Source organism: Ursus maritimus, unplaced genomic scaffold (genome assembly GCF_017311325.1).
Source record: "Ursus maritimus isolate PB19 unplaced genomic scaffold, ASM1731132v1 scaffold_2, whole genome shotgun sequence".
Classification (NCBI taxonomy): Eukaryota; Metazoa; Chordata; class Mammalia; order Carnivora; family Ursidae; genus Ursus; species Ursus maritimus.
Window position 1 is genome coordinate 56,830,084 of NW_024424452.1, and position 27,780 is coordinate 56,857,863.

A 27,780-nucleotide genomic window follows, 5' to 3' on the forward strand; every position below is an offset into this window, starting at 1 on the left:
ATATATATATCTTAGTCTATCTATCTATATATACATATATGTGCAAAAATCAAAGCAGCCTTTTTAGAGCATATATATATACATATATATGTGTGAATATATACACATATCTTTATATATATATATATATTTAAAGATTTATTTATTTGAGAAAGAGAGAGAGAACATCTGTGATCAGGGTAAGGGGCAGAGGGAGAGAATCCCACACAGACTACCTGCTGAGTGTGGAGCTTGGCATGGAGATCGATCCCAGGATCCCAAGATCATAACCCAAGCTGAAACCAAGAGTTGGATGCTCAACCGACTGAGCCACCCAGGCACCCCTTACATGTATATTTTTAAAAATGTTGTAAATAACCAGTGATATATTAGGGCCAGCTTATACTGGCTCATTAAAGTACACTGTTAAATTTTCAGAGCTTTTACAATTCTGTTTTAAAATGCAACCATTATTTAAAATTAAATTCTAGGGGCGCCTGGGTGGCACAGCGGTTAAGCGTCTGCCTTCAGCTCAGGGCGTGATCCCAGCGTTATGGGATCGAGCCCCACATCAGGCTCCTCCGCTATGAGCCTGCTTCTTCCTCTCCCACTCCCCCTGCTTGTGTTCCCTCTCTCGCTGGCTGTCTCTCTCTCTGTCAAATAAATAAATAAAATCTTTAAAAAAAAAATAAATAAATAAATAAATAAATAAATAAAATTAAATTCTATGAACACACAGTATATGATTATAGGTAAAAATTATAAATACTCAAAATTCATTCACCAGTTTTTGTAAGATTACTACATTAATTATGATCTATGTTATTGAAGTTATCTATGTGTACTGTAGCTCTATAGTGAAATAGTAAGCAATAGTATTGTGCAATGTTATGGAATATTTCTTTCCAACTTTATGTTAAGTGACATTATGTTAATAGATTGACATCAGCCATGATGGTAAAATTTACACCATGGAATTTGATGAACATTGGAAATAAGGACTTGAGTCACTGTTTTGTTGATTGCCTAGACTTAAGAAAATGATGACGAAGTGTTAACAATGCATATTAAACTTAAAACACTGCTTTGTAGTCATTACATTGTGACTGCCATATGCACACATGAGCACATACACAGACACAAATGAGAAAATATTTTTCTAGAAATAAAACGCTATTATCTTATTCAGCAAAGACATCATTCAAATCTTTGACTAATGAGATTTCCAAAACATGTTTTTATTATTTCCCTTTCATCTTACTTGCTAAGTAAGCAAAATTATTGACTAATATTATGTCAAAAATACACTCATTTATCAGTGGTATGAGCAAACTTCTTTGCATCATTTGTAGTCTGTTTTTGTCAAATGATGGTTAAGTTGCAAACGTAAGTTTGCTACTGATACAAGAGGTCAGCAAAAGTCAATAGAAAGCATTCTGTGAAAATCAATTGGCTATATGGGATTACAATAGAGTATAGTATTTTTATTATTTGTAAATTGTGTCCTATATATCTTTTATATCAGTACAAAAATATAATAAACTCATACATTATTTTCAGAGTTTATTTTTAAGCATTTACCAGTGCACTACTGCACATAACTCACTCAGTAAAGGCTGCAATGTTGAAAGAAATACGAAGTGTAGGAAATCTTAATAAAAATATTGACAGGGTATAAATATAGAAACATTGAAAGCTACAATCATGAACCAGTAATAAGTTAATGAAGAAAAAAAAAAAAGACCAACAAAATAAAGATGTTTAAATTTCCAGAACAGATTTTTTCTTTGCACTTAATTTTGTGATGAGCAGCTTTCTAAGTTGGTTTTCAGTGATCCTGGCTTCCTGACATTCAAGCCCTAGTGCAATTCCCTCTTACTGAGTGTGGCCTGGACCTACACACGTAATTCTCATTAATAGAATATTGCAAAAATGATGGGATACCACCTCTGAGATTAGATTATAAAGGGCTGGTTTCCATCTTGCTTGTACCCTGTATCTCTGGCTCTTCTTCTGTCCTTGCTCTGATAAAGCAAATTGCCATGTAGTGAGTTGCTCTACTGAGAGGCGGTCTTGGCAAGAACTAAGGGCAGAGATATTAGTTCTAATTCCATATCACTTTAAGGGAAAACAGCCAAAATAATGTTTATCTCACTAGTTCGTTGATATACCCACAAGTCACCCATTTCATTGTTAATTACAAATATCTTGGATGATCACATTAATCCTTATTATAAATGCATTAATGATATGCTTTCTGAAAGAATATTTTTCTGAGTTAGAAGTTTGAGATCATAAGATAACCAGAAACTGCAGTCATGGTTTTAACTGGACATATTTTTCATATTTTTCATTTTTTTCTTAAACCTATATGTGTGCATGATTTTAATTTGAATATCTGTTCATAGTGATTAGAGTGGCACATGTCAAAATCTACTCAATACTCAACCTCTACTATGGTTATCCAGCCTCAGATATTATTTCTAATTTAAAAATAATTTCATTGCAAATACCTTAAAAGAGAAGCAAGGAACATAAATGATCCATATACATTTGATAGCTGTGAAATTCAGTATGAAATTTAAGAAAACCTTGAAGATTATAATCTGAGATGTGTTTTCTAAAACAATTCCTATACATATTTGATACTTATTATACGTATTTATTTAAAGCTACTTGTTTACTTTTTATTTCCTATAGATGTTTGTAATTTATCTTCCAGGTTTTACCCATAATCTTTTCTATTGGCTTATTCTGGTGCTGAATTTCTGTTTTTTCCTGCTTAATAATTATGTATTATGGTTTTCCACTTCCATTTTGGAAAGAATAATGTTCTAAAAAGAAATCAAATGTAACTGTTGTGTTCATATTCTTACTTGCAATGATATAATATCTTACTATGTTAATAAATTTAATTGGCTAACAAGTGAGGTGGCTGTAATATTATTTATGAAGGACAGACATGCTACAACAAACATACAATGTTTATTAACAAAATCGATGATCTAATGAACTCAATCAGCTTGATTAAGTAGGAAGCAAGAAAACTTCTAATACAATTACTTTTTTGCATGTCAAATATATATGTTTTCTTAAGATAGATCTTCTAATAAACCTTTATGTCTTATTAGATGTTCACAGTAATAGCTAAATGCTTTTACAGCAATATTTAAATATCTCTAAATGATGTTTTCTAACCTATAAAATTCATTACTCTGAAAACAATGTGCTTATTATAGTCATAAATATTTCTAGAAAGCCTTGTATTTGAAGAATAATGACTTTGCTAGATTGATTTCCAACACTCTCCATTATATCTCCACTGCAATGTTAATGAAACCTAAAATGAGCTGATCTTTAACAAGCTCTCTGTTCTAGCAACTTTTATTATTTGCATTTATTCATGTGACAGAGGCTGTTTTCAAAAAAAAGTATTGATATATTGTAATATATATATTTAAAGCTATTTCAATCCACCAAAGACCACAAGCAGAATATAATAAACAGAAATAATTTAAAGTGCTCCAATGGAAAAAAAATAAAAATAATTAAATAGCATTTCAACACATGGAATTAAGAAAATATTATTCAGGGGCATCTAGCTGGATCTGTTGGTTAAGCATCTCACTCTTGATTTCAGCTCAGGTTATGATCTCAGGGTCATGAAATCAAGTCTTGCATCAGGCTCTGAGCTGGACTGAGTCTGCTTAAGATTCTCTCTCTCACTCGTCCTCTGCCCCTCCCCTCTTTAAAAGCATGCTCTCTCTCCCTCTTTAAAAAACAAAAAAAGGTAGAATTTTCTGACCAATAATAATAAACCAAAGATTTGCATCCATAGCGAATAATTTGTCATAAGCAATGGTTATAACCTGGATATAATGACATATCCATTCAAGAGCTGTTTAGCATAAGTTTTAAGTTCAGATATTGAGCTATAATTATTCTGGCATTCTTCTTTTAAACAACAACAATTAAACTATCTTAAGAGGAACAAATGACTTCTGTTGAAATATTTTCATGTTGGAATGGGGACAAATAATAGCTTTGCTAATTCTGGAAATTGCTCTGCTTGAGGTTCAATGTGTGTACAGTGCTTCCATATGAATTTGTCTTACCAATGGTGGCTTTGCTCCATTTATCAATAATAAGTGAAGACTGAATTCAATCAGTGTTCATCATAATCAATTGTCAATGATAGTTATATCAAGGTCAGTGATTATTTTTTCTTAACCAACATTTGTTGACACTACTGTGAGTTTTGCATAGAAAGTCAAAATATAAATAATGACATAAAGTATGTTAAATATTTAATATTTTATTATAAATGCATGGAGCATCTTTATTTTATGGATCACCAAAAAAAAAAAAAAGACAAAATGTTAAGTTATTAACAATTATTGTTCTCTTAGGAAATGTTTACACCCAGTGATTGTTCTTTATTCTTATATCTCAACATTTTGCAGAGCTTTGTGGTTATAGTGTGAAAATCCACAGCATAAAGCAAACAAGATTTTGTCTTTTGGATTATTTAGCTCAATGTTTCTACATTTATATATTTCTCCAAGTGCAATATTTCTAACTAAAAGTGATTGAAACTCATAATTGAAGTTTGGTTTCCTTAAACAAATTGATCCACTTTCTGTGCATTTATTCATATCAAAACACAACTCTAATTTCTATTGTAATTAAACATACATAGTTTGATAATAACAGCACACTGGTAGTAGGTTATAGACATAATAAAATGTTTGGATATCTTACATTAAATTTGCCCAGCAAAAGAAATGATAAAGGCTAATAATAATAGTATTTTTGAATGTTTATTTTTTCCGTGTGAGTTTTTAAGTGCTTTACAAATATTAACTCATTTAAATCAAAATGGCACTATAAAATGGTACGAAGAAGAAAGTAAAGAATAGAGAAGCTATATAATTTGCCACAAAATCAACACATATTAACCATGAAAAATAGGAATTGGATTCCAGTTCCAGAAGCTAGACACTTGGTCACACTGTCTATGGGGAATATTGCAGTTATAAAGTATACTTATAAAAATTGTAAGCATTTAATGTACTACTCTATGGAAATTCCCTAAAGACACATTCTTAAGAAACAAAATTTTGGCATATTAAAGCTATTTGGGAAAATTAGATCCTTGTAATAATAATGATGCTAAATTTGATTTTCATGAAATTCTATGAAATATGGTTATTCTTTTACCAGATACCATGTGGCACATATTCTATAGAATAAGCTTGTTGGAGACATTAGCTGTAGCAAAGGAAGAAATCAACCAAAAAAAAAAAAGCCAAAGAAAAAAATAATTTTTTATGTCTTTCTAGTTTATTTCCTGGTAGTTTCGAGGTTTTCACTATTTCTATGGCATGTTGTCACTCTTGAAATAACTAGGTTACTTAGAATATTGATGCTTAAATTTTAGAGTTTCAATAAGTATTTTTTGTTTTAGTGTCCTTATAAATTTACAAAGAAGTGCTTGCCTATTAGATGTTTTTAAAAATATTTTTTAACTGCATGATGGTAGTAAAAATTGTTTAGCTTTATTTAATCTTTATATGGATTAATCCTATTCATTTTCAGATAATTATCCATTCTTTTAAAAACTATCACTGAGACTCTATTCTGTGAAAACCACCAGACTAGTTGGACAAGATGAATTAAATAATATACTAAATCCTTGTTTTCCAGGAACTCACATGAATAAATAAAAATATATTAAAAATTAAATGATATTCTACTAATATGAAAATAGTAATAATAAAAATAATTTAAAACATTTATATGTATACAATGTCTTGGCACTTTGGTTTATTAAGAGCATAGCTAAGGAAATATACTTTGAATTCATATAGATCTGACCCCCAGGCCTAGCTCTGTAACTTTGAGCAAAAAATTTTCTTTTCTTTTCTGATTTATATATCTTGGTCTGTAAAATGGGGATAATAATGCTTACCAATAGGTGTGTTGCTTATAAAAAGCTGAGTACACTACCTGTCAGTTAAAAAGTGCTCATAGCTTTTAGTTCTCATAATTATTTCTATTAAACTATAAGTAATTAATTTCTAATCATAAAAACCAACTTGACATTTCTTATTGTTCTAGCAATAGCTGTTTAATATAAAGACTAATGCTATAAAAAATGCAATGTTATATTATCTCCTTATTACCCAATTCAGCCATTTACAGTGTTAGAAATTTAAGGGTCTGCATGGGAAAGATAAATTTGGTCCTGAGGCAGGAAATAAATTGACAATGCATTGTGATTAAAGAAACTTGCAGTGTTTCAGTTCTCCATATAAATGCTGATTATAATTTGACATTTTTAAGGCCCATTCATGCTGCACAGAATTTCACAGTATTAGTAAATCATATCATATTAATAAAAATTAGAATTGTGCTCTAAACTTAAGTTTCAAGTTCACTAAGGAAAAAAGAAATGTGGTGGTTTCAGTACCACCCCATAAAATTGTAGTTTTGTGTATTAAGAAGAGAAACTTACTTCAAATTTAATATTATTAAATATGAGGAAAAAATAAGAAGGCCATTGTCAATGAGATGAGTCATTTTATTTATATACTATTTCTTCTAGTCTCTTGTTTATTACTTTTTTTTTTATAAAGTGTTCTTATGAGAACTTTTTTTTTTTTTTAAGATTTTATTTATTTATGTGACAGAGAGACAGCCAGCGAGAGAGGGAACATAGGAGGGGAGTGGGAGAGGAAGAAGCAGTCTCCCAGCGGAGAAGCCCGATGTGGGGTTCAATCCCGGAACACCAGGATCACGCCCTGAGCCGAAGGCAGACGCTTAACAACTGCGCTACCCAGGCGCCCCTGTTTATTACTTCTCTAGCAATGGTTTGTGTCCATTTAACACCATGAGCTAGAAAGGCAAAATTAACTTGATATTACATTAGCAACATACTTTCATCTCTATGACTGCTTCCTTTTCCTCAAAATGTTCCCTCTAAATAAATGAATATCATGATGTTCTTTATTTATGAAGGAACATTTTTTTGAAAATCATGAAAATATTAATTAAAATTTTACTAAGTTCTTGAAATCTGACTTCAATCCCCCAAGGTCAGAGTATGTGTTTGTGTGTGTGTGTTATCTTTGTCTTTTACATAATAGTTTTTTTTTCCTATGCCTTGACTCTTGTTCATCAATCACATTAAGTAAGAAATACTACATAGTAGTTGCTTTTAAGAGAAAGTCTGTTTCTAGGCTGTTTTCTTGGATGGGATTCTGTGAAATGATATAGGCAGGACTTTGCTTTAGTTTGAATGACCTAATCAGGCTGTTTCCCTCATGTAGCCAAAAGAAAAAAAAAAAAGTATGAGTTCTAACTTACACATTAGACACCCTCAACAAAAAATTTTTGTTCACTGACTTAGGAAAGAGTTCATGAAAACAAGGTTATTAATGTCCATGGACCATGGATGTCCTTCTACACAGAGGACTGAAAATTCACCAAAGGGAAAATGAAATCTTCTAGTAAGTAACACCATGGGTCAGACAGCAGAGTCTTTAACTGTAAAACAGAAACTAGAGCACAACAAAATGATAGTCAACATTTTAAGAAAGAAATAACTGCAAAACTAGAATTCAGGACTCAATAACTTTGCTTATTGTTAAAACAATAAGCCCAAAATGGAGCTGCTTATGCTAAGCCCTATGTTAACAATGTGAGACTTAATTAGCTTGACTCTTCCAGAAATAGAATCTGAAATCTGCCAATAAGGAATTACCTAATCAGCTAGGTAATCTGATAAACCCCTTCTATCCCCTAAAGAAAGGTAACCTTGTAAAAACCAACCCACTTTTTTTGCCTAATATAGCTTCCTTGTTTCTGCTCCCTTTTGCCTATAAAATGTCTTTCATTTTGTACAGCTCCCGGGAGCTCCTTTCTGTCTGCTAGATTTGACACTGCTCAAGGCAAACTGACTTTTGCTTAAATAAACATTTAAAATATTCAATATGTCTTAGTTTATCTTGTAACACTATTAAGAATGGATTTTAAATAATTAAAAATTTCAAATCTAAAATTGAAGTAGCTTATAGGAAGATTAAAATATGTAATCCAAAAATACAGTTTGAGATAGGAAAACAGGTAATTTTAAAAATACAAATCTGGTAAACATATAAATTAACATGAAGATTGAATGTATAAAATGGCAACAGTAATAAGGTCTAACACATGGGATTTTAAAAATATGACATAAATTTAAAATATAGACAAAAATGACTATTAAGCCAAGTGGAGAAGTGATTATAATCAGAGAATTTGCACTCGTATTCTTTAGGAGGGTAGAATTATTAAATTTAAGCTTTATTGTGTTAAATATACATGTAAAAAATTCAAAACACTTAAATAAAAATAAAGCATTAATTTCTACAAAAACAATGCAGAAAATTTTAAAGAGATTAAAAATCAGTCCTAGAGAAGACAATAAAATATTTTAAAAATAAATAGAAGCCAAAAAGAGCATAACAATAGAAAGCATATTAACAGAAAACAAAGTAAATGTAACACATTAAATATATTTAAAAGGTTTGCACTTACTGTTTAAAAATAGATGTATTTTAAGTAAATGTTATTAAAGAAACATATTTCAAATATTAATTCAGAGAAAGTCTATCGCTAAAAGGATGGGAGAAATTTACCAAACAAATTCTGATCAAAAGATAGATGATAGATAGATAGATAGATGATAGATAGCTGCATTAAATTCAGATAAATGTTCTTTTCAAAAAACAGTAACAAAAATCTTAAAGATAAATAGAGTCATTATGTAATGATAAGTATTACTTTTTGCCAAAATACTAAAATTCTAAATTTTTAGAATTTAGCCACCTGCATGCCTCAGTTGGTTAAGGGTCTGCCTTCTGTTTAGGGGTAATTCTGGAGTCCTGGGATTCAGCCCCAAGTACAGCTCCCTGATCAGCAGGGAGTCTGCTTCTCCCTCTCCCTCTGTGTGCTTGCTCACTCTCTCTCCCTCTGTCTCCTTCTCTCTCACCAATAAATAAATAAATAAATAAATCTTAAAAAAAGATATTTTAAAATAGTAAGTAAAAAATGAAATACATGGGTGTAAATCTAACAAAATATGTACATAGTCCATGTGCAGGGAACCATAAAACTCTGATGGAAGGTATCAAAGAAGATCTAAATAAATGGTGTGATATTTCATGTTCGTGGATTGGAAAATTCAATATTAAGATGTGAGTTTTTCCTAACTCGTTCTACAGATTCAACTCAATTTCAATCAAAATCTCAGCAAGCTATTTTGTAGATATTGACAAACTGATTCTAAAGTTTATATGTAAAGGCAATAAGTTTAGAATAGCCAACGTGATCTTGTAGAAAAAGACCAATCAAAACTAAACAGTGTATTGTTAAGGCATACAAATTTGGATAGATAGGTAGACAGATAGTGTTAAATATAAAACAACAGGCCTAAAATGGAGTTGCTTTTGCTAAGCCCCATATCAGCAAATTGGGATTTAACTTGATTAGTTTGGCTCTCCCAAAAATGGAATCTTAAACTAGCCAATCAGGAATCACTTGATTAGCATTAGGTGATCTGCCTGATAAAACCCTACCATGCTTCTGGGGAAAGTAACCTTGCAATAATACTTTTTGGCGTAGTACAGCTTCCTTGTTCCCACTTCCTTCTGTCAACAAATCTTTCATTTTGTACGGCTCTTTGGAGCTTTTTTTCTAACTGCTACGTTGGATGCTGCCTGATTTATGAATCACTGAATAAAGCCAATAAGTTCTTTAAATTTTACTCAGTTAAATTTTGTGTTGTTTTTTTTTAAATAGATAAAAATCTTGAATTGGGCAGTGTGTATTGTTAATTTTATTATCATTTTAATGACTTTTTTTTAAAAAATCCACGTATATTGAGTAAGGGACAGACGGGGCTGGGTAGGGAGAGAGAGATAAGGGGTTAAGTGATCAAGCTCACAGAAATCCCAAAAATGTGTACGTGTGGGGAAACCAAGATAAGGGAACAAACTGGACCACCCTGTCCTAGGCTTATAGAGTGGGTGTCTTTTTTTATGATAATCACCTGTGATCAACAAGGAATAACCAGATCCTAAAAAGGAAGTAAGCCATTGAAGGTGTTATCACTAGTCCTTGCTCAATGGTGACATCACTAGAAGTGTTAAAAGGATTTAAGGTCCTTGGTTAGCTTTCTAGTAAAGACCAACCCTAAAGGCCCTCATTGACATCCCAGTCAGGACCCCTTTTACTCTTAAGACCTTTTTCTCTATCTTCACTTGGTAAACTTCTATGTCTATCACTTTACTCACTCTCCTTTGTCCATGAAATTCATTCTTTGACTCCGTGAGACAAGAACCTAGCTCTCCTGCTTCAATATGACCTAGAAAAAACATAGTTAAATATTCATCTAATATCCATGTTATAAAAGGCATTCTAAAAATAACTGTAAAAATGAAAATAGAAACTATAATGGAAAATACATTTTCTGAATGGCAAAAACTAAGTTATGCATCAAAATGATAAACTGTGAAAACATTTGCACCATATAGAGACAATTAATACCCTTAAATATAAATTATAATATAGAACATGTATTTGTGAAAAAATAAAATGGTACCAATGAAAATATTGACAAACTCTCATGAACTGTTTTATGAAATGGATTTATAATATAAAATTATAAATATAATTGATAAAAATTATGTGCATGTCCTTGCATCAAATAACTTAGGTCTGTATGACAATTACAGCATTATTTTAATTAAATTGAAATTGAGATTTCTAATTATAATACCTACAACTGTATATAAATAGTAGGAAGTGGGTATTAATATACCCATTATCAGCAGTTAGATATGTAAAGATACATAACATTTCTCTAGAAGCTCATACCAAATAAAGTTTAAAAAATTCTAAAAACTCTTTGACATAGTAATTCCCTTTCTATAGAGTTTCCGAAATTTTTATACATTTTACCAGAAAGTTATATTAATATACATATTTTAGTTTCTGGCTGGTTATTTCACATATTTCTAATATTACTTAAAAATTGAAACCAACCCAATGCCTGAATATGAGTTATTGAGTATATTAGGACCCTTCCATATATTAGAATAAAAAATATGTCAAATAAATATGGTTTAAATATATACATATTTAAACAAAATACATATAATGTGAAGGTTGACAAAAATAAGTTACAATACAGAGTGCTTTAAATATACTTAAATTTAAAAACTAGAATGAAGCTCATCTAGAGAACAGTAAGATGAGATTTCAAATGATTTAAAAATGTTCTGATTTATACGTTTCTGTTCCTCCAGGCAACAACGGCTGATATATTACTGTTTCATATTTGTAAAGTAATATCTTTTTTTGTTGTTACCTTGAACTAACTACAATTTTTTCTCTATGACTCATGCACTTACAGTCAACATGAACGATTCAATCACATACGCATTCCAGGATCCTGGGCCTCCTACATGAGATGCATTGTACAAGGAAAGCAATTAAAATTTCTAGAGACCTCCAAGCTGGAGAAGAGTATTGATGTCAGGAGAGGAAGGTCATGTTCAAGGGGTCTGAGAAGAAGTCTGAGTTTGGGAATGGAGGACCTATTGACGATCTGATAACCAGAGGCAGGAGCACCAAAGACATCACCCTGGTACAATCAACACCAGATAGCTCAGTTACCTAACAGTACTGTTAAAAAGGGCAAAGAAAGGGACAAAGGCCTTTCCCATATTAACATGATACATATGATCTCTGGGAAATCATATATCACTCTCAAATCAAAGGAAGGAGAGAGAAAGGAAAAGGTGGGTATCTTGTATATATTGAATTGACCAAGATTAATAGCCAGTATGATAGAACTATCTAAATCTGACCATTTAAATTTCCAAAATAGAAAGTGGAATCTAATGTGCTAAGATCATTTAAAATGAAGCAAACACACTCATATATTTATCCACCTAGGCATCTTATTCTTCCCATACTCTTTCTTTGCTTCTCAAATGCATATCTGTTCATGTTTACTTTTTGGTTTCTGTGCACCTAAAGTGTTCTTTTTGAATTCGGATTTGCCCTTTATTTTGTTAGGAACTATATTGCTATTTGAGGAAGAGTTGTTAGCTTAGCTTATGCAATTCTTCCATATCCATCATAGTTGTGCAGTGTTTATTCCTGTCTGAAGGCAAAAAGGACTATTTATCTCCAATACAATTTGAAAAATTATGGATGACTGCTTTAATTGTTTTCCAAAGTTGTCTCTGCCTTGTTCAAGGTGCACGGCTGCTTTTGATTCTGGATATTTCGGTATTTATGTAGCAAGAGTTAGGTTGTTTTAGTTTTTTTAATGTGATAAAGAGAGAAATATTCCATTTTTTAAATTTATTTGTTTTTTAAAGATTTTATTTATTTATTTGACCGAGATAGAGAGAGCTCACAAGCAGGGGGAGCAGCAGAGGGAGAGGAAGAAACAAACTCCCCACTGAGCAGGGAGCCCAATGCAGGGCTCATCCCAGGAGGCTGGGAGCCAAAGGCAGACAGGCAGATGCTTAACTGACTGAGCCATGCAGGTGCCCAGAGAGAGAAATATTTAAAAAATAATTTTGGTGAGGGCCACCTGGGTGGCTCAGTCGTTAAGTGCCTGCCTTCAGCTCAGGGCATGATCCTGGAGTTCTGGGATCGAGCCCCACATCGGGCTCTTCCGCTGGGAACCTGCTTCTTTCTCTCCCACTCCCCCTGCTTGTGTTCCCTCTCTCATTGGCAGTCTCTCTCTCTCTCTGTCAAATGAATAAATAAAATCTTTAAAAAATAAATAAATAAATAAATAAATAAATAAATAAATAAATAAATAAAATTTTGGTGAGAAAAATAATTTCTTGGTTGGAATCCTCACCAAGAAAAAAATTTTCCTTTGCATAGATAGACAAGCGATTACAATGTCATATCCCTAAAAAGATACCACTACTTTTTAGAGGCTTAAAAAGTCATATTCAATTATAGACTACAAAAAATTAATAATTCATTTATTTATTCTTTATTCACAACTTTGTTGATTGCTGACTCAATGCTGTCTCTATAATTATCTAATCAATACTTTATATGGATTAAAGCATATTTTTATGTGCCTTTAGAGATTGATATGTTGCAAGATATTGGATATTATAATTTTATTATCCAAATAATATTGGCTCTTATTTGTGCTAATGTAATAACAAGGATTAATAAAGGAATATAAATTATGAGAGCTTTTTTCTTCTAATGTAGCAGCATTTCATGATTGAGTCCAAATTGAAATTGTATGTATGTCCTTGATCACCATTCTTTGTATCTTCAACACCATTTTGCTTCATCTTATTTGCATGTAGTCTGAGAAAACTCAGAGAAATAACTAAAATCGTATCAGTGCAGTAAACCAAGAAGCAATTATTGCAAGACAAAAAGGCCTAGTTTCACTTAAAAAGCAATTACCCTTGAAGAATATGACATGATGAACTGGTCTCAGCCACAACATTTGGTGACCAGAGGGTTGTTGTGCTTGAAAATATAACATGGCTATTGTTGCTTATATCTGTTCCAGACTAGTTATCATCACATGTTGTGGCTCAGTTTAAGTTAAGAATGGGAAGTATGGCTGGCAGTCAGGGAAAAAAGAGAGAGCCATGTACAAGGATATCTAAGATGCCTATGACTCCCTGTTATGTGTCATTTCCGATATTCCCCACAAAGGGGGGAGGATACATTTCTCTTCCTGTCTGATGTATGGAGTGTAAAGCAGAAGCACTGAGTGGGACAATAGCGGCAGCGAAGTCAAGACTGTGCCAACAAACACAGAGCAGCCCTAAGATTTGCCAGTCCATGTGCTATGTTAGGAACAGCAATGCTACAGACCATTTTGGTGGAAGAAGATGGGTTTTCTTAGCGAATGAGGTAAAGCCTTATCAGAATAAAAAAGCCCAGTCTAGCTGAGTAGCTAGAACGGCATGGTAATAATAATACACACAGGACCAGGCGAGAGGAGGGAAGAGAGAGGAGAGATGAGAGAGAAAGAGACAGAGAGACAAAGAGAGAGACAGATGGAGAGATGGAGAGACAGAGACAGAGATATTCTTATTTGTGCAAAAGGCAGGAAAGATTGTTTTGTTAGTGCTATGTAATACCCTTGAGAAACTCCACATTGCAGAAGAATGGCAAATTTGAAAATTGTTGGGTTAAGGAATTGCAATTCTGCTTTAAGGTTCTATAAAGAAAAGAATATCAGGCATACATATTGATTTTCTCTATGTGTCACATACTGTATAGTGAAGCTCGGCACTTGTTCAAACACAAGTATTAAGTAGTGGGTAAAATAATGTTATAAACAGTGTGCAAAGTCAACCAGCAGTTCCTATGAAGCAAGAACAAGAATGTCTCAAGATAGGTAGCAAAGCAGAAAACAAGAGTATTAAATCAGTGAAGATTAAAGAGATTTTAGGAGGAAGCAATCTGTATAGAGTCAGGTAGGGAGGGATCAGGGTTACTTTCCTGGAGTTCAGAGGTGACAATTAGATCTGACAAAGAGACACTAATTTAAAATTAAGATTGACCCATGAAAACAGTTTGCTTAGCAGTAATCTTGATTTATTGAGATTTACCAATGTACATATTCACTCCTGTACAATGTACATATTCGTTCATATTTATAAAGGTACATATTGAACTTATTATAATAATACCCTGCTAAAACTTATGGAGGAGATTTGCCCTGAGAAAATCATGTGCTTAAGAGTAGCCATGCACTGTATTGGGGAATTTTAATGCTACTAGTCACATCAATTTTCATAATTTGAGAAAAAGCAAGTCATTTTGAGAATAAAAATAAATGACACAATTCTCTGCTTACAGTAAAGACTTTATAATTCAAATTAAATTAATTTAACTTAATTTTTAGAAAATCAAAATTCCGTTACTTAAAATTGAATCACATTTTTTGTCTAAATGCCTTAATCACTACTCAGTAGGTGGAAATGAGAAGAAATGATATTCTCTTTTAATAAGTATTTATAAAATAAAAGTATTTAAAATGTATTAAGCTAAACTAAGTTGGATAAAAACACAATTAAAGGAAATTGTATGTAAAATATACCTTAAAAGTGCTTACATTTCAAGCTAAAATATTTGAATTATGTAGCAGGGCTTTAAAATAATAGCTGATCATTATTAATTTCCTCTGGTATTTATTGTCACAATATTAATCATGATGAACTCATTTGGTATTAATGTGCATGTCATAACTAGTTCTTTGGGATTTCAACAGTGATTTCAGCAGTGATTAATTGCACAATTATTTTAAAGGGTTACCAATTTTCTTAATGCCTCCTACCTGACAGAAGAGTTTGAGCTGCATTTTTGCAGGTATAGAGTACAACAGGTACATTTGTCTTCTATCCATGAAGCCAAAATTAATACCTGTGTTTAAATCTCATGTGGCTACTTGAACTCATTTCTTGCTATTTTCATTCATAATCTCAATATGCCAACCTGATTAAAATACCATCTTTTAAAGATTAATCATCTAATACAGGTGACTATATTTTAAATATGAATGGGAGTTGGGAATGTGAGGAAATAGATCATTTAAAAAAAAAAAAAGGCAACCAACAATAAAATTAGGTTCTCAGCTAAAAAGTGGGAGCAAGCTGGGAAACTATAAGAATGGTGGTGGTGGCTGAACAAAAAAACAGAAGGAAAAAAATGTTACCAGTTGGAAACAAATCCTCTCAGAATTCACAAAGCCTTAATAAGGTCTTTTGACTCTCAGAGGGCATGAGATGGATAAAGTGAGACAATCATCTCTAGATTATTAGGACATAAGAGAATATGATATGAACGGCAGGCCTATTCATGGAACTTCAGACCACAGAAATGTAAAATATTTGAATTATATGGGGAACTTAAGTATATCCACATTATTATGTTAAAGTAACATAAACTTATTTTCTTACATATTATGTTGTTATGCCTTTTCTGTTTATTTGCTTTTCTGCTAGTATTTTTTCTCTAAGAAATGTAAAACTGTTTCAGCAAGTTCTAATTCCAAAGGAAAATAAGTGAAAATAGGGTGCATGTAAATGACTCCATATCTCTTCCTTATGCTTTTATCTTTCTTCTCCCACTGACCCTAACCCAAGCAATTACACACATGAAGAAACAACCTATTACACACATGAGGACACTGTTTCTCCATATTTAAGTATCATTCCTCAACTCTTGGTTATCTAACTTCCAAACTAAGCTTTACAATATATTCCAATTCTTCAAGGATGACAGCTCCTGCATTTATAAATTATGAATTTTTATTTCCTTCACATTCTAATAAATGAAATTTTAATCTACCATCATATAAGTTAGGGAATATTAGATGATTTGGGGTCAATGGATAACCACTATTATATCAGTAGATCATTTCAGCAAAGCACATAGTGGCAGTATACAAATACCTTTTTTTGGTTATTATTTCCATATTTTATTTATTTTAAAACTAACTTTCAAAAATGTAATTAAATTTGCTGCATTTAAGACAAATATTCTGTAAATTAATTCCATTTAAAATTAAAGATGTGAGAGTCAGTGTAGTAGAAAAACCATGAGAGAGAGAGAAGAGAGAGACTTGGTAAAAATTATGTCAGAATAATAATAAAAATTATTATTAATAAATTAATAAAATTAATTTATTTAATTTTAAAAATTAATAAATTAATAAAAATTAAATAAAAATAATAAAATGGATTCTCTTCCATTCTAATCACATAAAAATAGAAAAAAAGATGTATATAGCAGAAACCACATCAAAACACATTATCTTAGAAAACATGTTAGTTTTAAAGAAAAAAATTCTTAAGCACTGGAAATATTGAGAAATCTCTATGAAGTGAGCACCAGTTATTGGAATAATTAGTAACTCTAACTAAGGTAGTAGAAAATCTGAAAATATTTCTTAAATAATTAAATAAAGTAAGAATATATTTTAAAAATAACAGTAAATAACAAGATAATATGGAAACAGGCTAGCAAAATTTGCCAAGGAATTATTAGAGCTATGAAACTAATGATAGGTGATGAAATTAAAAAATAACATGATGATAAAAATCTGAAGATAGAACAAATGAAGTGGAAGACAAATTTGTATAACTTGCTCCATAATAAGCACAAAAAAACAAGAAAATACTATTAAAGTAAAAATAAGGGCCCCTGGGTGGCTCAGGAGGTTAAGCAACCAACTCTTGATTTTGGTTCAGATCGTGATCTCAGGGTGTTGAGATCAAGCCCTGTATCAGTCTCCATGCTGGGTGTGGAACCTGCTTAAGATTCTCTCTCTCCCTCTGCATACCTCCTTTAAAACAATAATAAAGGGAAAAAAACAGAATTAGAAAGATTCAATAAACATCTGATTTATCAATAATAAAGCATTACTGAAAGAAACACTAAAGGAGAAATTTTAATAGGAGAAAATTCGTTTCAGAAGGAAAGTCTGGAAACCAAGACATAATGATTAGCAAATATCAGCAAATTGGTTGACACATCACAAAGCATATTGGGTTTTAAATAATTTAAAACAAATTGGACCTAAAATCCTAAATAAAAACAACAGGGAAGACTCAAAGAAATCTTTGGTTTTACCACATATGAGGGAAATACATTTAATAACCAGACTTCGCTAAAGCATTTATGCATGCCAAAATTTTAAGAGCACTCCCTACGGTGAACGAAGAGAATATGTAAACTATCATAAAAGTGAAGGAAATAGAATTCAAAAAAGGAAGCAGGGGCGCCTGGGTGGCACAGCGGTTAAGCGTCTGCCTTTGGCTCAGGGCGTGATCCCGGCGTTATGGGATCGAGCCCCACATCAGGCTCCTCCACTATGAGCCTGCTTCTTCCTCTCCCACTCCCCCTGCTGTGTTCCCTCTCTCGCTGGCTGTCTCTATCCTGTCGAATAAATAAATAAAATCTTTAAAAAAACAAAAAACAAAAAAGGAAGCAAATAGAAATCACAGTAAATAAAACTAAAAGTTATAAAATTGCAATGTAATATTTTAGTAACCATAATAACTATAAGTAGTCAACACAAACTAATTATTAATAGATTCCCAGATTGGTTAAAAAACTAATATCTGGCTGCATCTATTTATGAGCCCCAAAAAGTATAAAATAGGAGCATTACACCTTTTCACTTCTGAAAAAAATGGAGTGACAATAACCAGGTTCACGTCACACCTTAAAAAGTAGAAAATGGGGAAAATTGTATGAAAATAGTTATTACAGACATTGTAAAACAGGACCATGTAGAACTGTAATCTATGAGATAAGGAAAATGAGAAAGGCGAGTGTAATCATATTACTAATTTACTCCCTGGAGACAGTTTCCAGGCTGTGGAACAGGGAATGGCCGTTCAAACTGTCCAAAGCCAGCACAGACCAGCCGTGGAGTTGGAAAGCCGGTGATGAGGAAAGACAAGGAAGCTAGAGTGACAGGAAAGTACTACGGAGGAGGAAACTGCAAAAGAGGAAAAACAATTTAATATTTCAATAACAATGAATACTACTTCTGGTTAAAGTTGGGAGTTATAAAAACATTCCTTGATTAACCTGATCAAAGAATGTCTTCATACCCAGAGCCTTCCTAGATTACAAAACTCATAAGAATGTTATTTCTATGGACTCAGTTTCAGTGTTAGTCTTGCCTGAATACACACACATACACACATATTTTTTAAAAAGATGTAACTTTAAAATACACATATGTGTAGATATTGAATTTAAAAAATCACCTCTGGATTTTTTTATGCATGACCAATTATTTTCACAAATTCATGCATATGTCTCTTGCAGGTGAATCTCTCTAGTAAGCCCCTCTCTGTACCCTAATCTAAACTTTTTTTAAAATTATTCTTGGATAAGTAAAGAATAATATGAATAATCTTAGGCTTCTTTTTTTAAGGTTTCTTTAAAAAAGTGGAATAGTTTCAAGTTCCAATGGCAAAATTGTGAGCTCTAGTCTGCTTTACCCTTTTATTCCTTTAAAACCAAAGGTTACTCAGGGTCACCTGGGTGGCTGGTAAGCGCCTGCCTTCCCCTTAGGTCATGATCCCAGGGTCCTGGGAGCAAGCCCTCTTCTGGCTCCCTGCTCAGCAGGGGAGCCTTTTTCCCTCCCCTTCTGCCCCTGCTCCTGTGCTCTCTCTTACTCACTCTGTCTCTCAAATAAATAAATAAAATCTAAAAAAAAAAAAAAAAAAAAGACATAGATTTTAAAAATATATAAATAAAAGCGTAGATTACTCTCTAAAGAGAGTTGAAGATACACATTTCTGTGTATCATTAATATTTATCCATTGCCAGCTAATTCCCAGAGAGACATGCAACATGCACCCCTGTATTTGAGCTCTGAAATGCATTTATCCCTAGGACAAATTTTCAGAGCTAGAATCTGTAGAGATCCAAGATCAGATATAAAAATAACAAATATTTTATTTTAAGAGTATGTCAGAATAGTTTTGAAAAGACTATAATTCAGGCAATTTGGCAAATTGGTTGCAAAATGTTTATTAACAAAATAATCACAGCGATTAAAGTTTTATTACAGGTCTGACAATATTTTCAGTGTGTTACATATATTGGCTCATTTTAAACTCACAAAAAGCCATAAGATGTTAATGTCCTTCTCATTTGTGAGTCAAACACATGGACACAGGAAGATTAGAGAATCTGCCCAAACTCACATGATGAGTTGGGAGTGTGGGTAGACTCCCAGTAAGTGATACTCCAGAGGCCCCGGTAGGAAATATGACTTACAAACAGAAGTACTGAATAGCCAGATAGTGTTTCTACCAATGGTGATCATTTAAATTGTTATTACCACTTTTAGAATCTCTGTCACTATGAGAATAATCAGGCTTATCTCTATAATGTATTATAAAGGTGAATGTTTTGTTTAGAGTGGTTATTAATGAAGTTGAGAAATGGACATTAAGCATTGGATTGGCAGGAAACAAAATGAACTGTGTTATCTAGAGATGCATTGAGGCATTGAAATGTAATCTGCACAAAGAAAAATATTTCAATTTGAGTAGACAAGCTTTATCTATGTTCTTAGTGTAAAGCCAATTGAAACTTGGCAGGTTTTCTGCCTTCCTTTGTTTTGTATTATTTTCAAATGAATGAAAACTGCTAATATTACTGAGTTGGCTAAAATTATTAGGGGAACAGTGTTGCTTATGAATCTTTAAAGCAAAATTTATTCTTTATTTTATCTAATTGACATAGTTAAAATAATATCAAATTTCTACTTCAAATGCATTCTTTTATATATAATTATTCTCTATGAAAAATGCCTTTCCCCAAACCATGAAAATTAAAAATAAATTCACTCAAAATATATGTTTTAATTTCATTTCCTAAATATTTTTCTCTTGATAATGGCAAAATTTATAGTATATGTGGTTAAAATCATACCTACCACCTAATATTATTTCATATGTATGCATTTTAAATAAATAGAAATAGAGTGGGAAAAAATGTAAAAGATATACTAAGCTTTAAAAAATCTTGGGGCGCCTGGGTGGCTCAGTCGATAAGTGTCTGCCTTCGGCTCAGGGCGTGATCTGGGATTGAGCCCCACATCAGGCTCATCCACTGGGAGCCTGCTTCTTTCTCTCCCACTCCCCCTGCCTCTGTTCCCTCTCTCACTGGCTGTCTCTCTCTCTGTCAAATAAATAAATAAAAACTTAAAAAAATAATAAAATAAAAAGTCTTCTAAATTTATTATTTATTTGACTTATGTCTTTTTGTAACAATGAGTATGTGTTATATAGAGCATACTATTTTGGGGACACCTGGGTGGCTCAGTCAGTCAAGCATTCAACTTCTGATTTTGGCTCAGATGATGATCTCAGGGTCTTGAGATAGAGCCCCACACGGGGCTTGACACTCAGCGGAGAGTCTGCTTGAGATTCTCTCCCTTTCCCTTTGCCCCCTTCCCCGTGGTGTCTCTCTCTTTCTCCTAAATAAATAAAATAAACCTTTGAAAAAAAAATAATGCATGCTATTTTTATTTTCATTCCATCTGCATGTGATGAAAATTTCACAAGCTTTATGTCAACTTGGCTGGACTCCAATGTCCTGATATTTGGCCAGACATCCTCCTGGATGTTTTTAGTGAAGCTGGTATTTAGATGAGATTTACGGTTAAATTGGTAGACTTTAAGTGAAGCAGATTAGTCTCCATAATATGGTGGGCCCCCCTCATAGAACAAAGACTGATATTTCCCAAACAAGAAGGAATTCTGGCAGCAGACTACCTGTGGGTTCAAACTGCAGCTCAAACCTTTCTGTTTCTCTGGTGAACTCTAATAAATGTCCTTGAAGGTAAGTCTGTATCAAGTGTCTATTTTTGTTGGACAAATTCGGTTGCACTAAAACTTGCATTACTTTTCTTGAAATTATGTTCATTTTTCCTTGAAAATTATATCCATGACTTATCTGTCTAGCGGCAATGTGTTGTGGTGAAGATGAAATACACACACACACACACACACACACACACACACACAAACATTGAGACAAGAGTAATGATCTAAATGGAGGTGGGTGTGAAAAAGAAGAGTTGTGAGGTGCTACCTCATTAATTTATGATGACACTGTTTTCCTTTTACCTTAACATTTAGAAGCTTTTTCCCAGTCTGTAATTACTTATCCAGTAAACTTCATTGCAACTTAGATCCCACAACCTATCTCAGAAATCTTCTAGCAAGGACTAGATTTCCAAAGAATAACTTTCCTTGCTCAAACAATCAAAGGATTCTATGAAAGCACATAAAGACCACCCTTCACTTCACTTAGTTAACCTGAATGGCAAATTGAACAGAATTTTCCTTATCTGATGTGCTTATTGGCCTAACTTTTCCCCTGTCTATGAGAAACATTTAACATGGTCTTATGTGAAAATAATTGCATGAAAGAAATAGATCAGTTGTATCAGACTCTAAATTCTATTTTACTTTCTATTTTCCAACTAAGCATTCATAGGTGTGCTATTAATTTGATTTTTGAAACATGACTTTACTAAGTCTTTTTTAAGCTACTGTAATCTCTCATTATTGTATCTGCATTACTATACTGCTTTATTTTTAAGTAGCTCTGGGTCATTACACACTTCAAAGTGTGATATATCAGATTAAAATAGAGAAGGTATTATAAAAAATAAAAAAAATTCAAATTGCACTCATAATTAAGGGTGCAACATAGGAAAACTTAATTTAGAAATAGATGAGCATGCTACCTTAGGGAAATTTGGAAAAGGTCATACAAAGACTGATTATTAAAAAAACACTCTTCCACAATTCCTATGTTGTTTGACCATGATACTTTAGTGATCAAAGGTTTAGGAGGAACTAAGAGAAAATAGTATATATAAGATTTTTTTCTCATAATTTTAACTCCTTATCTACCATATTGTTTTTAATTTTTGCTCGGAACAGTATATTGAAAGCAGGGTCAGTAAATTTAAATGTCTATATGATATCTTAATTATAAGCATGAGAACTATAACAGTCACAAATGCTAGACTAAGGAATAATAGTCACACCCTGGAGATAAAACAAAGTATAGCATAATTTCCTAATAGGCAGGCGGGTAGAATATACTATAGTGAATGTTTACTGAAATTTATTTTGAAATTATCTATTATTTCTCTTGAAATTATTTATTATTAAAGTCATCGTCTCAGGCATTCGGTTAATTTAGTGAGCTACTAAACCAAAACCTTAGAGTTTGATGTTCTATTCTGACAATACTGTTTAAGAACCAATTGATCCTTCCATTAGATGTCAGGTGTTCTAGGCTCTGCCGAGAGAAGACTGTTCTATTTACTTGGTGGGCCTTGAAGATCCTGAGGAGATTTTACACACACACACACACACACACACACACACACACACACACACTTTTCTGAACAATTTTCTTTTTTATTAGAATACAATCAAAATCATATAATATCCATTTTAAACCTCTAGTTTGAATCCACATCCCAGTCTACAGCCATACCACCCTGAACGCGCCCAATCTCGTCTGAATCCACATCCCAGTTCAAACCCGATGTCAGATTTCTTGTTTTCTGGCTTGAATTAAAATCATCAATATCAGATTCATTCCTATCTTCATTGCAGTAACAGTTAACACCACCACCAATAAATAACACGTGTAGGGCGCTCATTACATTCCCAGCACTGTACAAATAGTTCCCATGCATCGTTTCATCATTTCATTGAATCCTGGTAGCTCACTTACAAAGCACCCACTGCAGTAAACAGGGATTTGGTAGATCACCCCGGGTTTGTATCTAAAATGTGATGGAGCAAGGATTTGCTCCCAGCCTTTCTAATTTCAAAGTCTGCACTGTTTATCACTCCATGTCTTATACACAGGCTAAGAGTATGATAACAGAACTCCTGGTCTGCTATATGAAATTTACTGTCCTCCCTAGTTTCTCTGTCTTACCAAACAGCAATAACCAGGGTCTTCTCAGTCCATGTTCTCATTTCTCACCTAGATGACTACAGTTACCTTTGAACCGCTATTTCTCTTCAATCTATCCTCCATGTGCTGGTAGATTTCATGTTCTAAAATGCAAACATAAACTGGCTCTTTTACTGCTTGAAATCTATGAACACTTTAGAAATTCATTTAAAGTCTTTAGCATGATATCCAAATACTTTCACTGTGTGGCCAATACTAACTGTTCATTGTCATCTTTCATATCTTTGCTGGCAATCATTAATATTACGCTCACAGCACACAGGACTACTTGTCCCCTGAATGTGCTGGGGAAATGAAATTGCACAAAAGAGACAAAACAAAACAAAAAACAAACCACCACCAATAACCAAAAATACACTGCCAAAGGTCACAAAATCCCTGAATGCAAGAATTGAAGGAAGGCCAGTTCCAACCATCTCAGCTACCTATAACATTAAAACAAGTGATTCCCAGTTCTTTCTTCAGAGAGCTTGCATGTGTTTATTCACAAATGTACCTGCTGGTGTAGAGGAGAAATAATGGCTGATAGCTTCTTTTTGTCAGTTTTTCAATTTTGTATCAATATAAGTCTTGGCAAAATCTTATACACTGCCATGTAACTGACTATGGACTCCTGACCATGCATTTACCTCATTTTAGGGCCCGCTCCAGAGTAAGGAACTTACCAGGCTAGAGATGGTGCTAAGTATCAACAGATTCTATGTTCATAATATACACAGGATTTAAATTTCTCACTCCTTCCTGATACTTCCCTGGTCCAAGCTAGGATCTTTGTATCATAGCAATTGACTCTGACTGACCCTCATATATCTGTTTTTGCCTCCTTCCAATGCCTATTCTTAGTTGAGCAGCCAGAAAGTTTCTTCAAAGATGTAACCAAATCATATCACTCCCTGGGGATTAAAGAGCATACTTATTATGACAAGCACAGAGTAATGTACAAAATTGTTGAATCACTATATTGTGCACCTGAAACTAATAGCACACTCTATGTTAACTATCTTAGAATTAAAATAAAAACCTTAATAAAAAAAAATCTCATCACTCCTTTGATCAAAGCCTTGCAGTAATAGCTCTTCATCTTATTCAAAATAAAAGTCAGTCCTTAAAATATCCTGCAAAGTCTGCTATGAGTCAGTCCACAGTTGCCTTTTTGACTTTTTGCTCTTAGTCCTTTCCCTTCTTTTCACTCTACTCAAGTAATACTGGCCTCCTTGAGATTTCTTTAACAGCCTAGACATTTTTCAACTATAGGAATTTTTGTACTCAATTCTCTTTCACCAGTAACAGTCTCTCCAAAGTGTCCTTATTCATATCCTCACATCATTTACATCTTCTTTTCCCCAAATGTTAACTTCACAGCAAAGTCCTCACTCAATATCTTTTTTTTTTAAAGATTTCATTTATTTATTTGACAGAGATAGAGACAGCCAGCGAGAGAGGTAACACAAGCAGGGGGAGTAGGAGAGGAAGAAGCAGACTCACAGCAGAGGAGCCTGATGTGGGGCTCGATCCCAGAACGCCGGGATCATGCCCTGAGCCAAAGGCAGACGCTTAACTGCTGTGCCACCCAGGCGCCCCCCTCACTCAATATCTTATTTAAAATTGCACCAAGTTCCCTTTAGCTACAGCTACAACTTTGTCTCCCTTCTTGAGATTTTTTCCTCCATAGGATTCATTACTTTCTAATAAATTATATAATTGTATTCACTTTCTCCCTATGTCTCCTTATATTGTCTTTTTTGCGGGGGGGGGGGGGNNNGGGGGGGGGGGGGGGGGTCTTGTTTTATTTTGTCTTTTCCACAAACTAAATTCCTCAAGAGTCAAGATTTGAGCTCCACAATTTCCTTAACAAAAACAGAGCTTCATTCAGAGAAAGAACACAGTAAATAAAACTCAGTTGAATAGAAGGGATTGAGTGAGGGATGAAGTATTTTAAATTAAAGAGCACAGATTTTTAGGTCAGTGAAAATATTCTATGTGATATCATATTGATGGATAATATCATCATATATTTGTCCAAACCCATAGGATGTACAAGAGTGAGCTCTAATATAACCTGTCAACTTTAGCTGATTGCAATGTGTCAATGTAGGTTCATCGACTGTAACATGCATACCAGTCTGGTGGGAAATGTAGACAATGAGGGAACCTATGTCTGCGTGGGAGTAGGAGCTATTTGAGACATCTCTCTTACTATTCTCTCAATTTTGCTGTGAACCCAAAACTGCTCTAAAAAATTTTAACTCTTTAAAGAAAACAGGAGTCTCTTCTCTTTTTGTCTAGTTATGAATCCTTTTTTCCCACTCCCAAAATGGTATTTATCTTGCAAGAAAACAATAACTTCCTGTATTTCTTTAATTCAACATTTACAGATTTATGACTACCTTCTTCAGGCTTTCCTTCCTGATATTGTAAGTCAAGGTTTCTAGAATACCAAAACCTCTTTTCTCTAAGTGTTTTTGCTCTTGCAAGTGAAAGCCACGGCTTTCAAATCTCTATCAGTCTCTGAAAGGTTTAAAAGGATAAAAAACAACATTTGTGCGTGTGTCTGTGTGTGTGTGAGGACTGATGGAAGTGAGCGATTAATGTTCATTTTTACCTTATTATGCTCAGGTAAACGTAACTAGAAAACAACATTAGGAGAAAAACAAGATAGATTAAATTTAAGTTTCAAAATATGTTTTGTCCATCTGAGTGAAGGGAATTAAAAAAATAAAACTATTTTTCTGTAAGTCTTTAACTGAAATTTAACATGCACTAAATGCTGACTGAAATGAACTTGCGTTTTATATTTTCATCATAATACATCCAAATCATTAAAACTTCATCTTTTCCTGTTTAAGTAGAAGACCTGGATTTTGGTGCTATGCAGAAAGAATCTACACAGTACATTGTACAGGCTTAGTACACAAAAATGATGGGGTTTAATCTGGCCTTGTTCCACTAGCAGAAAATAATTAGATATCAACAGAGAAGTAGTGAAGTGTAGCTATGTTTTTTAACTAGAGTTTCATTAATTCCCTTTTCTTCTTATATTTAATGTGATTTCAAATTCAAAGTAATTATATTTGGACAAGGCTCTTTGGTTAAGAGTGAAGTTGATTATAGGAAAGCTAGATTCTTAGGTACTTAAAAACAGTAAACAATTATAGCCCATCACTTTATATGTCCTTTTCCATAGAAAGTCACAAAGACCTACATCTATTTATATGTATTTTACTACATTAATAAGAGATTTATAGTCTATTGTCCTCAAGATCTTAGAGGGTTATTTTTCAAGAAATAAAAAATAATAATTATTTTAATCTAATTCATATTCCAATTAATAATGCTTTTTACAAAATTAAAAATCTCATTTTTGTTATAAAATAAAAAACATTCTCTTTTTGAAATATGAAAATGTAAGTTATTTTACAATAGGAAGCATGTGGAATATAAATAAATGAATAAATAGATTGCTTATGTTGTACGTTAATGGACATGTGACTGAGCAGAGAAATAGAGCTAGTACGTGAGCGATGTTGGTTTATTCTCATGAAGAGTCTTTATATGTTTGCTAGTTGCTAGCTAACATGGGCTGAAATCAAGTTGGAATAAATTGATGTTGATTCCTAATACTTCATTGGAGGCAAGCATTTAAGAATACGGAGCAGACAAAATCGAAGACTTGGTCAGAAGTCTGCAAGAACAGATTGGGTAAGCTAGATGTCTGCCAGTCAGCTTATTATAACCTCTTGGATAATGTACTCTGCTTATGTTTCTGAATAAATGAAGTCATGGAGCTCTGTACAGGTAATATCAACAAATACTTAGACCACTTTAAAATAGTGCACTTTATTCCAGTAGGTAAAACAAGAGTCAACATTTTGTCCCACTCATGACAATCACCAGTATCAATGAGACTCAGATAACTTGAGACCTATTAACATGTCCACTTACCGTATGGAAGATAAGTAGCACTGAATTGTAAATTTAAATAACAGATAGTAATAAACGCTAGGCTCTGAGGTGAAAGAAAAGCAGAGACATGAATTTAGAAAGGTCACTGGATACAATATACAATATACAAAATAATTTGATTACATGCATGCAAAATTCAATTATTTTTTGATGTGACGACAACAAATAGAAATATGATTTTTAAAATAACTTAATTTCCAAAAGCATAAAAAACCCAACCATTTGAGAATAAATCTA